This window comes from Notothenia rossii (assembly GCF_949606895.1).
Source record: "Notothenia rossii genome assembly, chromosome: 8".
Lineage (NCBI taxonomy): Eukaryota > Metazoa > Chordata > Actinopteri > Perciformes > Nototheniidae > Notothenia > Notothenia rossii.
The window spans coordinates 39,386,932-39,400,000 of record NC_136906.1 but is presented as its reverse complement, the minus strand read 5'-3'; the positions used below and the strand labels follow the sequence as shown (position 1 = coordinate 39,400,000).

The 13,069-nt window shown below is 44.6% G+C and overlaps 1 protein-coding gene across 2 annotated transcripts in view; it reads right to left on the bottom strand.

Moving 5' to 3' along the window:
• Nucleotides 1-13,069, bottom strand: part of rrn3 (RRN3 homolog, RNA polymerase I transcription factor) — a 77,252-nt gene that overhangs the window by 38,093 nt on the left and 26,090 nt on the right. The window lies entirely within an intron of this gene.

Below are 13,069 nucleotides of genomic sequence, written 5' to 3'. Positions count from 1 at the left end.
TCGCTGTTGAAAGCTTGCTGCTTGTAGACACCGTGTCCACGTGTCTCCCCGGCAAACTTTCAAGCGTGGTTGTCAGCATCAGCTGTGTGCTTGGCTTGCTGTTTAAAACACCTTTTTTTGTATTCATATCTCTCGCTAGAATCTCCCACCATCCAACTAATAACAACAACAATAACGTCAAGCCTTTGGGCTCTGAAACTACGGGGCGGGCCGAGGACAAATACACATGCGTTAATGGCACGTTAAAATAAAAAAATTGCGTTTGACAGCCCTAGTTTTAAGTGTTCATTACTGTTAGGGATGCTCCGATCAATCGGCCGCCGATCGATATTGGCCGATACTCACTCTATGCCGATCGATCAGTGCTCTCTAAAAATGCCGATCGCATGACGTAAAATTATGACGTAAAATACAAGCTCGCCAAAATGGCTTCACCTTTGCTAGTAGGGCTGCTCAATTAAATCGTATTTTAAATCGCAATTACGATTTTGGCTTGCAACGATTATGAAAACAACATAATCAAAAAAATGTTTTATTTATATTATTTTTTGGGTTTTTCAGTTGAATTATACTTAAAGTTCAGGGTAATCGACTGTTAAAAACATACTGTTCACATTTTTATTTTCAATAAATTGATGTTTTCAAAGTAAATGGATAATCGTTTTTAATAATCGTGATATCAATTATTTACCCAAATAATCGAGATTATGATTGTTGCCATAATCGAGCAGCCCTATGGACTAGGGATGTTAAGATTCACCGATTCGCATCGGTGCACCGGCATAAACGTTCAAGATGCGAGTGCACCGGTTGAAAGAGTGCACATCGGCTACCGTTTGGGTTGAACTTGCGATGCATCGATTGTAGGGGTGTAACGGTACACGTACCCGTACGAAATTATTCGGTATGGGCCCTTTGGTTCGGTACACGTGTGTACCGAACGAATATAACGTTAAACGTAAAAAATTGAGAACGTGAAGTTCGTGAACAACTTTTTGGAAGTAATCTCACCTGCTGCGTCACAGCATTCAGAGTAATTTGCTCACATTGGGTTCAACGCGTCAGAGCGAGCGAGCAACTTTCATTTTCATTGGACGAGAGGCATACTATGAGAGCTGGTCACAGGGATGCGTTCAAATTTAGTCAGTAATTTGAGGAACTGTCGAAATGGCGGACGCAGATAAAGTTGAGCTCGAAAATCCTCCAGCATCATTGAAGTCTCCGGTTTGGGAACATTTTGGTTTCGCAGTTACGTACAAGGATGACGGACAAAGACAGGTGGACCGAACCAAAGCTGTTTGTTGGCATTGTTCAACTAAAATGTGTTACGCGGCTGGCAATACATCAAACTTGCACACTCATTTGAAAAGGCATCACCCGAACATGAATATCACCGGTACCAAAAGAAAAATGACTCAAGTGCAAACCCAACTCCCACTAGCATTTAAGCCTCCACCACTCGCAAAAAGTTCAGAACGAGCCAAAGCTATTACAAACGCCAAATATCCTTATTTTGCCATGTTAGCAAAGCGCTACCTGGCTGTATTTGCTACCTCTGTCCCTAGCGAGAGGGTGTTCTCCACAGCAGGAGATCTGCCCTTTCGGCAAGCAATGTGGACAAGTTAAGTTTTCTTTAAAAAAAGACATGACAAGCAAGTCATAATGTCAAACTGGCTGCTTGGTGCTAGTACAGTACAGTTCAAATTCAGATTATTTCAGTTCATCAAAATGCTGCTCCTTAATGTTTATTTTATTATATTTGTATTTATTTGAGTGAATATTCACAGTTTAATAATAATTAAAAACCCAAAACTAATAGTTTATGTTTTGTGAGTACTAGTACAGTAAAGTTCAAATACAGATTATTTCAGTTCATCGAAATGCTGCACCTTAATGTTTATTTTATTATATTTTATATTTATTTATTGGAATACATTATTCACAGTTTAATAACAATTAAAAAATATATATATATATGTTATGTTTTGTGATAATTTTTTCTGCTGTACCGAAAACATATCGAAACGAACCGTGACCTAAAAACCGAGGTACGTACCGAACCGAAATGTTTGTGAACCGTTACACCCCTAATCGATTGTAGCGTGTTTGCATCAGTAAAAAAACGATCCATTCATATAATATCCTCATATCCTGTCAGCAGAGACAATCTTTGTTCTTTGCTTCGCACTACGGAGGCCGAGAGTCTCAGTTATTAACACACACGGAAGTCGAGGAGAAAGAGAAACACAGCGCACCGAAAAATACCTACAAATCAAACGTTTGGCAACACTTTTTTCAAGAAAGACTGTCAACTTGAAAAATCGCTCGCAAATTGTAAACGATGCCGTGCCGCTTTAAAGTACACAAGTAGTACGAGGAACTTAGCGACGCACATAAAGAGGCGACATGGGGTCAGCGGCTGAAAAGAGAAACCTGAAAGTTAGACATATGAGTTAAATCACTCAGTGAGGTGTTCTGTCAGAGAGAGTGCCGTTTAGTTTACAGCAGCCTGTGACTGCCAATAATAGTTTAAATGTCTTCCTTACTGTAAGCAGTTATGAAATACCTGTTTGTGAAAGGTTATTTTTATTCTTTATTGTTCATATAGAAACCACACCACTGCTTAAGCACATCCAGTGTTTCCCCTATATACAAATAGCGGCGACCCTTTTTCGTTTTTGATTGTTTGTTATGTGGATTTGTAGTATTTGTGTTACTGTGTGTTCAATGTAGGTGTATTTTTTCTAAATCTTGAGACATTGCCACTGTATGTACTGGCAGGGCCGATTTTTTGACATAGGCGCTGTAAGTGATGAAAGTAGGGGATGTTGGCTTATCAGGCGCCCGCAGCTCACAGCCAAAGTGCGAGCGTGGGAGCGAGAGAGCGAGCGAGGGAGAGAGAAAGAGAGAGGGCGCACCGGTACCGGCACTGTTGTTATTAGAATCTGGTGCTAGCTGCGCTAACGGATATAAGAAGTAGATGTTTCTACAACCAGGGTGGAGGAGAGCTCTCAGAAGCTCAGTGAGGGAAAGGACTCTCTGAGTGTTTGGATAGTTAATTTTAGTCTAAGTTATCTTATCAGGTTTGAAATCATTCCAATGTATACTATAGGACAGTAAACCAAAAATATCGTTTAAAGTTGATGAGATACAAAAATATGCATAAATGTTAACTAGGTAAAATAAGATAAAAATGAACAACAAAAATAAAAAAAATTACATGTATTTGTTATTGGCAATGGTAGGTTATTGGTTATGTTCACATACTTATTTGATTATTAAAATGTAAACCGATCTTTTTCATATGGGTGTTTTAGAGTTGTACCCCCTAGATCAGGTCTTTAGTAATTGTGTGCTCAAAGTGCACCAGATTGAGGCATTTTACTTTAAAATGTTCAAAAAAATCTTCCCGGGGGGGCATACCCCCGGACCCCCCTAGAGGATGTGACGTCCGCCCCCCAATTCAAAGATGTTCATACGATACTGAATACATTTGAAGTAATTTTGACGTATATTACCTATGTCAATACGTTTCTGTTTTTGTAGTGTATTTGTCTTTTGTCGAGATTTTTCATTTATTCTTTATATATGAAATCTCGCCTGGGGCAGCAAATTGGCTAGAACCGGCCCTGGTACTAGGACTCAAGAGCCTTTCTTGTGCTGGCAGACACAGAGAAAAAAATTGGCGGGGCGCACTTCGCACACACAAAAAAAAAAAACACGCGCTCCGCGCTCACATTATGCTGGGCCCACATGCCTTAGCACCGCTGCTATGACTCCATCCTAGGGGAAACACTGACATCAGGCTGTCAGTTGTATGGGCATTGTACTATGGTAGTTGTTATTTGCACGATAGCCACATTCACACCGCAGGACTTTCCCTGGTACTTTGGTTCTTTAGTTCTTTTGGTACCAATAATGTCGCGTTCACACTGCCGGGACTACTCAGTGCCGGGAACTCTTTTGGCCATTTTCAGTCCCTGCTAGAGAGGTGGTACGAACCTGGTGATAAAACAGTGAACATTTCTATTCTATTTCTATTGGCTGGGCGAATTGCAAACCACGCCCCGTTAGACTCTTTTTTTTGTTCCATCCATCCATCCATCTTCTCCCGCTTATCCGTGGTCGGGTTCCAGCAGAGCCCCAAACTTTCTTTTCCCTGGCCTCATCAACCAGCTCTGACTGGGGGATCCCAAGGTGCTCCCAGGCCAGCGAAGAGATATAATCCCTCCACCTGGTCCTAGGTCTACCCCTTGGTCTCTTCCCAGCTGGACGTGCCTGGAACACCTCCCTAGGGAGGCGCTCAGGTGGCATCCTAACTAGGTGCCCGAACTTCTCACCTTATCCCTAAGGGAGACACCAACCATCCTGCGGAGAAAACCCATCTCGGCCGCTTGTACCCGCGATCTCGTTCTTTCGGTCATGACCCATCCTTCATGACCATAGGTGAGGGTAGGAACGAAAATGGCCCGGTAGACAGAGAGCTTTGCCTTCTGGCTCAGCTCCCTTTTCGTCAAAACGGTGCGGTAAAGCAACTGCAGTACCGCTCCCGCTGCTCCGATTCTCCGACCCATCTCACGCTCCATTGTTCCCTCACTCGAGAACAAGACCCTGAGATACTTGAACTCCTTCACTTGGGGTAAGGACTCATTCCCTACTTGGAGTGGACAGTCCATCGGTTTCCTGCGGAGAACCATGGCCTCAGATTTGGAGGTGCTGATCCTCATCCCAGCCGCTTCACACTCGGTTGCGAACCGATCCAGTGAGTGCTGAAGGTCGCAGACCGATGAAGCCATCAGAACCACATCATCTGCAAAAAGCAGTGGTGCAATCCTTAGTCCACCGAACTGCAGACCCCCTCCCCCACGACTACGCCTCGAAATCCGATCCATGTATATTACAAACAGGATTGGTGACAAAGCGCAGCCTTGGCGGAGGCCAACCCTCACCGGAAATGTGTCCGACTTACTGCCGAGGACCCGGACAAAGCTCTCGCTTTGGGAGTACAGAGATTGAATGGCCCTGAGTAGAGACCCCCTCACCCCATACTCCTGCAGCACCTCCCACAGTAACTCCCTGGGAACCTGTTCATACGCCTTCTCCAAGTCTACAAAACACATGTCGACTGGATAAGTCGAGGGAGCGGGGCTTCTGCAGGTAAACATAGCCTGGGGGTGTGGCTTGACAGAAACCATGCCGGGAGCCTCTATGGATGTACCGGGGTCTGCAAAGTAACAGACCAAGCTTTTTGATGACTGCTAAGCATAGAGGTTGCATTATACAACTATTGAGATTAACAAATTGTGTGGTGGAATATTTCAGCATTGTAAAGCCAGTGGTATGCAAGCACGATGCTACGTTAGCTGATTGCCAGCTGGGAGAAGATGGTCCCAACCAAAAAGCTGACCACTCCGGGATAGTTAAAATGTTGTCCTGGAACAAAACTCATGCACTGGGGGAGACGGATAATCCAGATATTTTCTGTGGAGGGTAGCAGAGGCCCCAGCCGAAGAGATGCAGCGGAGCTAGCCAGCGAGGGCTAACCGCACCGGTAAGCAGCCGTGGGTTGCTCGAGCACTCAGTAGTGATGATGGCACAGGGTAGAGTTGTCGATGGGTGATCCAGAGTCAGCGATGGGTGATCTAGAGTCAGCGATGGGTGATCCAGAGCCGAGACACACAGGGGAGGCAGGACAGAGCAAACCTAGCCTGGAGCCGATGTAGCTGCTACAGCTAGTTACAATAGCTGATGTAGCAGTTGCTGCATACAGGTAAAAGACCAGAGGAATTAGGTGTAAAGACGTGTTCATATAGAACGTGAAGATATGTGATACACGGCTGAGTATGAGGCCGACAATAGAGCCGGCAAAGAACAACAAACAAAACGAAAACACTACTAAGTACAGCCGGAGAAGCGGCGAACAGTCTACGCCAGCGTCCTCTCTGCTGTAAAATAGGCCTGAGACAATCAAGCCAGACTTGAGTCGAGATGTATTAAGAAAGTATTGTTTAACAGTTGTCTGCGAAATGCCGCTCCTCTGTCTTCATCTTCAGTAAAGCATGAGACTGAAGTTCCCACTGCGCGTCAAAATAATGCGCTGTGATGTGCAGTCGACATGTTGGATACGATCCGAATGATCTAACGCAGCCCCTCGTCCTCAACAATTTTAAGCTATAGCCACCCATTTAGCTATCGCTGTTGAAAGCTTGCTGCTTGTAGACACCGTGTCCACGTGTCTCCCCGGCAAACTTTCAAGCGTGGTTGTCAGCATCAGCTGTGTGCTTGGCTTGCTGTTTAAAACACCTTTTTTTGTATTCATATCTCTCGCTAGAATCTCCCACCATCCAACTAATAACAACAACAATAACGTCAAGCCTTTGGGCTCTGAAACTACGGGGCGGGCCGAGGACAAATACACATGCGTTAATGGCACGTTAAAATAAAAAAATTGCGTTTGACAGCCCTAGTTTTAAGTGTTCATTACTGTTAGGGATGCTCCGATCAATCGGCCGCCGATCGATATTGGCCGATACTCACTCTATGCCGATCGATCAGTGCTCTCTAAAAATGCCGATCGCATGACGTAAAATTATGACGTAAAATACAAGCTCGCCAAAATGGCTTCACCTTTGCTAGTAGGGCTGCTCAATTAAATCGTATTTTAAATCGCAATTACGATTTTGGCTTGCAACGATTATGAAAACAACATAATCAAAAAAATGTTTTATTTATATTATTTTTTGGGTTTTTCAGTTGAATTATACTTAAAGTTCAGGGTAATCGACTGTTAAAAACATACTGTTCACATTTTTATTTTCAATAAATTGATGTTTTCAAAGTAAATGGATAATCGTTTTTAATAATCGTGATATCAATTATTTACCCAAATAATCGAGATTATGATTGTTGCCATAATCGAGCAGCCCTATGGACTAGGGATGTTAAGATTCACCGATTCGCATCGGTGCACCGGCATAAACGTTCAAGATGCGAGTGCACCGGTTGAAAGAGTGCACATCGGCTACCGTTTGGGTTGAACTTGCGATGCATCGATTGTAGGGGTGTAACGGTACACGTACCCGTACGAAATTATTCGGTATGGGCCCTTTGGTTCGGTACACGTGTGTACCGAACGAATATAACGTTAAACGTAAAAAATTGAGAACGTGAAGTTCGTGAACAACTTTTTGGAAGTAATCTCACCTGCTGCGTCACAGCATTCAGAGTAATTTGCTCACATTGGGTTCAACGCGTCAGAGCGAGCGAGCAACTTTCATTTTCATTGGACGAGAGGCATACTATGAGAGCTGGTCACAGGGATGCGTTCAAATTTAGTCAGTAATTTGAGGAACTGTCGAAATGGCGGACGCAGATAAAGTTGAGCTCGAAAATCCTCCAGCATCATTGAAGTCTCCGGTTTGGGAACATTTTGGTTTCGCAGTTACGTACAAGGATGACGGACAAAGACAGGTGGACCGAACCAAAGCTGTTTGTTGGCATTGTTCAACTAAAATGTGTTACGCGGCTGGCAATACATCAAACTTGCACACTCATTTGAAAAGGCATCACCCGAACATGAATATCACCGGTACCAAAAGAAAAATGACTCAAGTGCAAACCCAACTCCCACTAGCATTTAAGCCTCCACCACTCGCAAAAAGTTCAGAACGAGCCAAAGCTATTACAAACGCCAAATATCCTTATTTTGCCATGTTAGCAAAGCGCTACCTGGCTGTATTTGCTACCTCTGTCCCTAGCGAGAGGGTGTTCTCCACAGCAGGAGATCTGCCCTTTCGGCAAGCAATGTGGACAAGTTAAGTTTTCTTTAAAAAAAGACATGACAAGCAAGTCATAATGTCAAACTGGCTGCTTGGTGCTAGTACAGTACAGTTCAAATTCAGATTATTTCAGTTCATCAAAATGCTGCTCCTTAATGTTTATTTTATTATATTTGTATTTATTTGAGTGAATATTCACAGTTTAATAATAATTAAAAACCCAAAACTAATAGTTTATGTTTTGTGAGTACTAGTACAGTAAAGTTCAAATACAGATTATTTCAGTTCATCGAAATGCTGCACCTTAATGTTTATTTTATTATATTTTATATTTATTTATTGGAATACATTATTCACAGTTTAATAACAATTAAAAAATATATATATATATGTTATGTTTTGTGATAATTTTTTCTGCTGTACCGAAAACATATCGAAACGAACCGTGACCTAAAAACCGAGGTACGTACCGAACCGAAATGTTTGTGAACCGTTACACCCCTAATCGATTGTAGCGTGTTTGCATCAGTAAAAAAACGATCCATTCATATAATATCCTCATATCCTGTCAGCAGAGACAATCTTTGTTCTTTTCTTCGCACTACGGAGGCCGAGAGTCTCAGTTATTAACACACACGGAAGTCGAGGAGAAAGAGAAACACAGCGCACCGAAAAATACCTACAAATCAAACGTTTGGCAACACTTTTTTCAAGAAAGACTGTCAACTTGAAAAATCGCTCGCAAATTGTAAACGATGCCGTGCCGCTTTAAAGTACACAAGTAGTACGAGGAACTTAGCGACGCACATAAAGAGGCGACATGGGGTCAGCGGCTGAAAAGAGAAACCTGAAAGTTAGACATATGAGTTAAATCACTCAGTGAGGTGTTCTGTCAGAGAGAGTGCCGTTTAGTTTACAGCAGCCTGTGACTGCCAATAATAGTTTAAATGTCTTCCTTACTGTAAGCAGTTATGAAATACCTGTTTGTGAAAGGTTATTTTTATTCTTTATTGTTCATATAGAAACCACACCACTGCTTAAGCACATCCAGTGTTTCCCCTATATACAAATAGCGGCGACCCTTTTTCGTTTTTGATTGTTTGTTATGTGGATTTGTAGTATTTGTGTTACTGTGTGTTCAATGTAGGTGTATTTTTTCTAAATCTTGAGACATTGCCACTGTATGTACTGGCAGGGCCGATTTTTTGACATAGGCGCTGTAAGTGATGAAAGTAGGGGATGTTGGCTTATCAGGCGCCCGCAGCTCACAGCCAAAGTGCGAGCGTGGGAGCGAGAGAGCGAGCGAGGGAGAGAGAAAGAGAGAGGGCGCACCGGTACCGGCACTGTTGTTATTAGAATCTGGTGCTAGCTGCGCTAACGGATATAAGAAGTAGATGTTTCTACAACCAGGGTGGAGGAGAGCTCTCAGAAGCTCAGTGAGGGAAAGGACTCTCTGAGTGTTTGGATAGTTAATTTTAGTCTAAGTTATCTTATCAGGTTTGAAATCATTCCAATGTATACTATAGGACAGTAAACCAAAAATATCGTTTAAAGTTGATGAGATACAAAAATATGCATAAATGTTAACTAGGTAAAATAAGATAAAAATGAACAACAAAAATAAAAAAAATTACATGTATTTGTTATTGGCAATGGTAGGTTATTGGTTATGTTCACATACTTATTTGATTATTAAAATGTAAACCGATCTTTTTCATATGGGTGTTTTAGAGTTGTACCCCCTAGATCAGGTCTTTAGTAATTGTGTGCTCAAAGTGCACCAGATTGAAGCATTTTACTTTAAAATGTTCAAAAAAATCTTCCCGGGGGGGCATACCCCCGGACCCCCCTAGAGGATGTGACGTCCGCCCCCCAGTTCAAAGATGTTCATACGATACTGAATACATTTGAAGTAATTTTGACGTATATTACCTATGTCAATACGTTTCTGTTTTTGTAGTGTATTTGTCTTTTGTCGAGATTTTTCATTTATTCTTTATATATGAAATCTCGCCTGGGGCAGCAAATTGGCTAGAACCGGCCCTGGTACTAGGACTCAAGAGCCTTTCTTGTGCTGGCAGACACAGAGAAAAAAATTGGCGGGGCGCACTTCGCACACACAAAAAAAAAAAACACGCGCTCCGCGCTCACATTATGCTGGGCCCACATGCCTTAGCACCGCTGCTATGACTCCATCCTAGGGGAAACACTGACATCAGGCTGTCAGTTGTATGGGCATTGTACTATGGTAGTTGTTATTTGCACGATAGCCACATTCACACCGCAGGACTTTCCCTGGTACTTTGGTTCTTTAGTTCTTTTGGTACCAATAATGTCGCGTTCACACTGCCGGGACTACTCAGTGCCGGGAACTCTTTTGGCCATTTTCAGTCCCTGCTAGAGAGGTGGTACGAACCTGGTGATAAAACAGTGAACATTTCTATTCTATTTCTATTGGCTGGGCGAATTGCAAACCACGCCCCGTTAGACTCTTTTTTTTGTTCCATCCATCCATCCATCTTCTCCCGCTTATCCGTGGTCGGGTTCCAGCAGAGCCCCAAACTTTCTTTTCCCTGGCCTCATCAACCAGCTCTGACTGGGGGATCCCAAGGTGCTCCCAGGCCAGCGAAGAGATATAATCCCTCCACCTGGTCCTAGGTCTACCCCTTGGTCTCTTCCCAGCTGGACGTGCCTGGAACACCTCCCTAGGGAGGCGCTCAGGTGGCATCCTAACTAGGTGCCCGAACTTCTCACCTTATCCCTAAGGGAGACACCAACCATCCTGCGGAGAAAACCCATCTCGGCCGCTTGTACCCGCGATCTCGTTCTTTCGGTCATGACCCATCCTTCATGACCATAGGTGAGGGTAGGAACGAAAATGGCCCGGTAGACAGAGAGCTTTGCCTTCTGGCTCAGCTCCCTTTTCGTCAAAACGGTGCGGTAAAGCAACTGCAGTACCGCTCCCGCTGCTCCGATTCTCCGACCCATCTCACGCTCCATTGTTCCCTCACTCGAGAACAAGACCCTGAGATACTTGAACTCCTTCACTTGGGGTAAGGACTCATTCCCTACTTGGAGTGGACAGTCCATCGGTTTCCTGCGGAGAACCATGGCCTCAGATTTGGAGGTGCTGATCCTCATCCCAGCCGCTTCACACTCGGTTGCGAACCGATCCAGTGAGTGCTGAAGGTCGCAGACCGATGAAGCCATCAGAACCACATCATCTGCAAAAAGCAGTGGTGCAATCCTTAGTCCACCGAACTGCAGACCCCCTCCCCCACGACTACGCCTCGAAATCCGATCCATGTATATTACAAACAGGATTGGTGACAAAGCGCAGCCTTGGCGGAGGCCAACCCTCACCGGAAATGGGTCCGACTTACTGCCGAGGACCCGGACAAAGCTCTCGCTTTGGGAGTACAGAGATTGAATGGCCCTGAGTAGAGACCCCCTCACCCCATACTCCTGCAGCACCTCCCACAGTAACTCCCTGGGAACCTGTTCATACGCCTTCTCCAAGTCTACAAAACACATGTCGACTGGATAAGTGTACTCCCAGGCCCCCTCCAGGATCCTTGCGAGTAGGCTTGGGCGGTATCATTTTTTTCATACCGTCATACCTTGCTGACATCATACCGTGGTATACGGTATATGACGGTATGACTTGGGTCGACTTGAGCGAGGTGGCGTTCGGCTGCAAATAGATGTTTCGAACGGTATATTATATGTTCGGTGTAAAATGCAGCCCGAGCCGGTAGACGCTCGCAAAGTGCCGCGACATGCGCGCAAGTGCAAAACAAGGGCTGCATACATGACACATTGTGCAAATGGCACATTTTGAGATCGGATACAGGACGCGTTTGTAGATGTCCGACGTTGTTTCCATTGTGAGCTAAGTTAACAATATATCATCATACATAAACATTTCCCGGGAGTAAATACTTGACTTATTGAATAAAGTTTGCTATATTCACTAACTAGTTTGGCAATATTATTCCGTGCCCGTGTTAAAAACCTTATTTCCATTTGATTCATTGGATTACTCGCGTGAATGTTTAGCACGTTAATGCTTTTGTTTTTAAAACCGTCCGACCTCCACTACAAAACCATCAACCAGTTGCATAGGATTAAAAAATGTCAACACTCATTCACCCCGTCTTAAACATTCCCAAAGAAGTGCCTCTGTCTCTCGTTGTGCTGGATGAAGTCACTGGCAACGAGTAAACCCAAAATAGTCCCAAACAGGCGCAGAGGCATTTTTCTTTTTTACTAGTTGTCCGAGTTCGGGGCCGGCAAATGCTGCCGCCATCTTGCTCAGCTCAGCTCTGTGCTGAGCTCTGAGAGCGGGAAAGACGGACTGCCCTCCCCTGCCCTCTGCTGGCGCGTGCTGTGCATTACAACCAATGTCGTCCCTATCAAAACTCCGTGTCAGTGTAATAGAATGAAACGCATCTGTGATTTGGCGCACAGTCTGTGACGTCACGGTATTGAAAATCATACCGACGGTATTTAGAAATACCCTGGTATACCGTAATACCGTCATACCGCCCAAGCCTACTTGCGAGAGTAAAAAGCTTATCCGTCGTTCCACGACCAGGACGGAATCCGCATTGTTCCTCCTCAATCTGAGGTTCGACAATCGGCCTGACCCTCCTTTCGAGTACCTTAGAGTAAACTTTCCCGGGGAGGCTGAGTAGTGTGATGCCTCTGTAATTGGCAAACACCCTCTGATCCCCCTTTTTGAAAAGGGGAACCACCACCCCGGTCTGCCACTCCTTCGGTACCGTTTCCGACTTCCACGCAACGTTGATGAGACGTGTCAACCATGACAGTCCCTCAACACCCAGAGCCTTCAGCATTTCTGGGCGGATCTCATCCACCCCTGGGGCTTTGCCACTGTGAAGTTGTTTGACGACCTCAGTTACCTCACCCCGGGAGATTGGTGTCGATCCCCCGTCATACTCCAGCTCTGCCTATAACATAGAGGGCGGAGTTGTCGGGTTCAGGAGTTCCTCAAAGTGTTCCTTCCAACGCCCTAACACTCCATCACTTGAGGTCAACAATGTCCCATCCTTACTGTACACAGCTTGGATGGTTCCCTACTTCCCCCTCCTGAGGTGTCGTACAGTTTTCCAGAAAAACTTTGGTGCCGCCCGAAAGTCCTTTTCCATGTCTTCTCCGAACTTCTCCCACACCCTCTGCTTTGCCTCGGCCACGGCTGAGGCTGCTGCCCTTTGGGCCTGTCGGTACCTTGCAACTGCCTCAGGAGTCCCCCGGGATAACAAATCCCT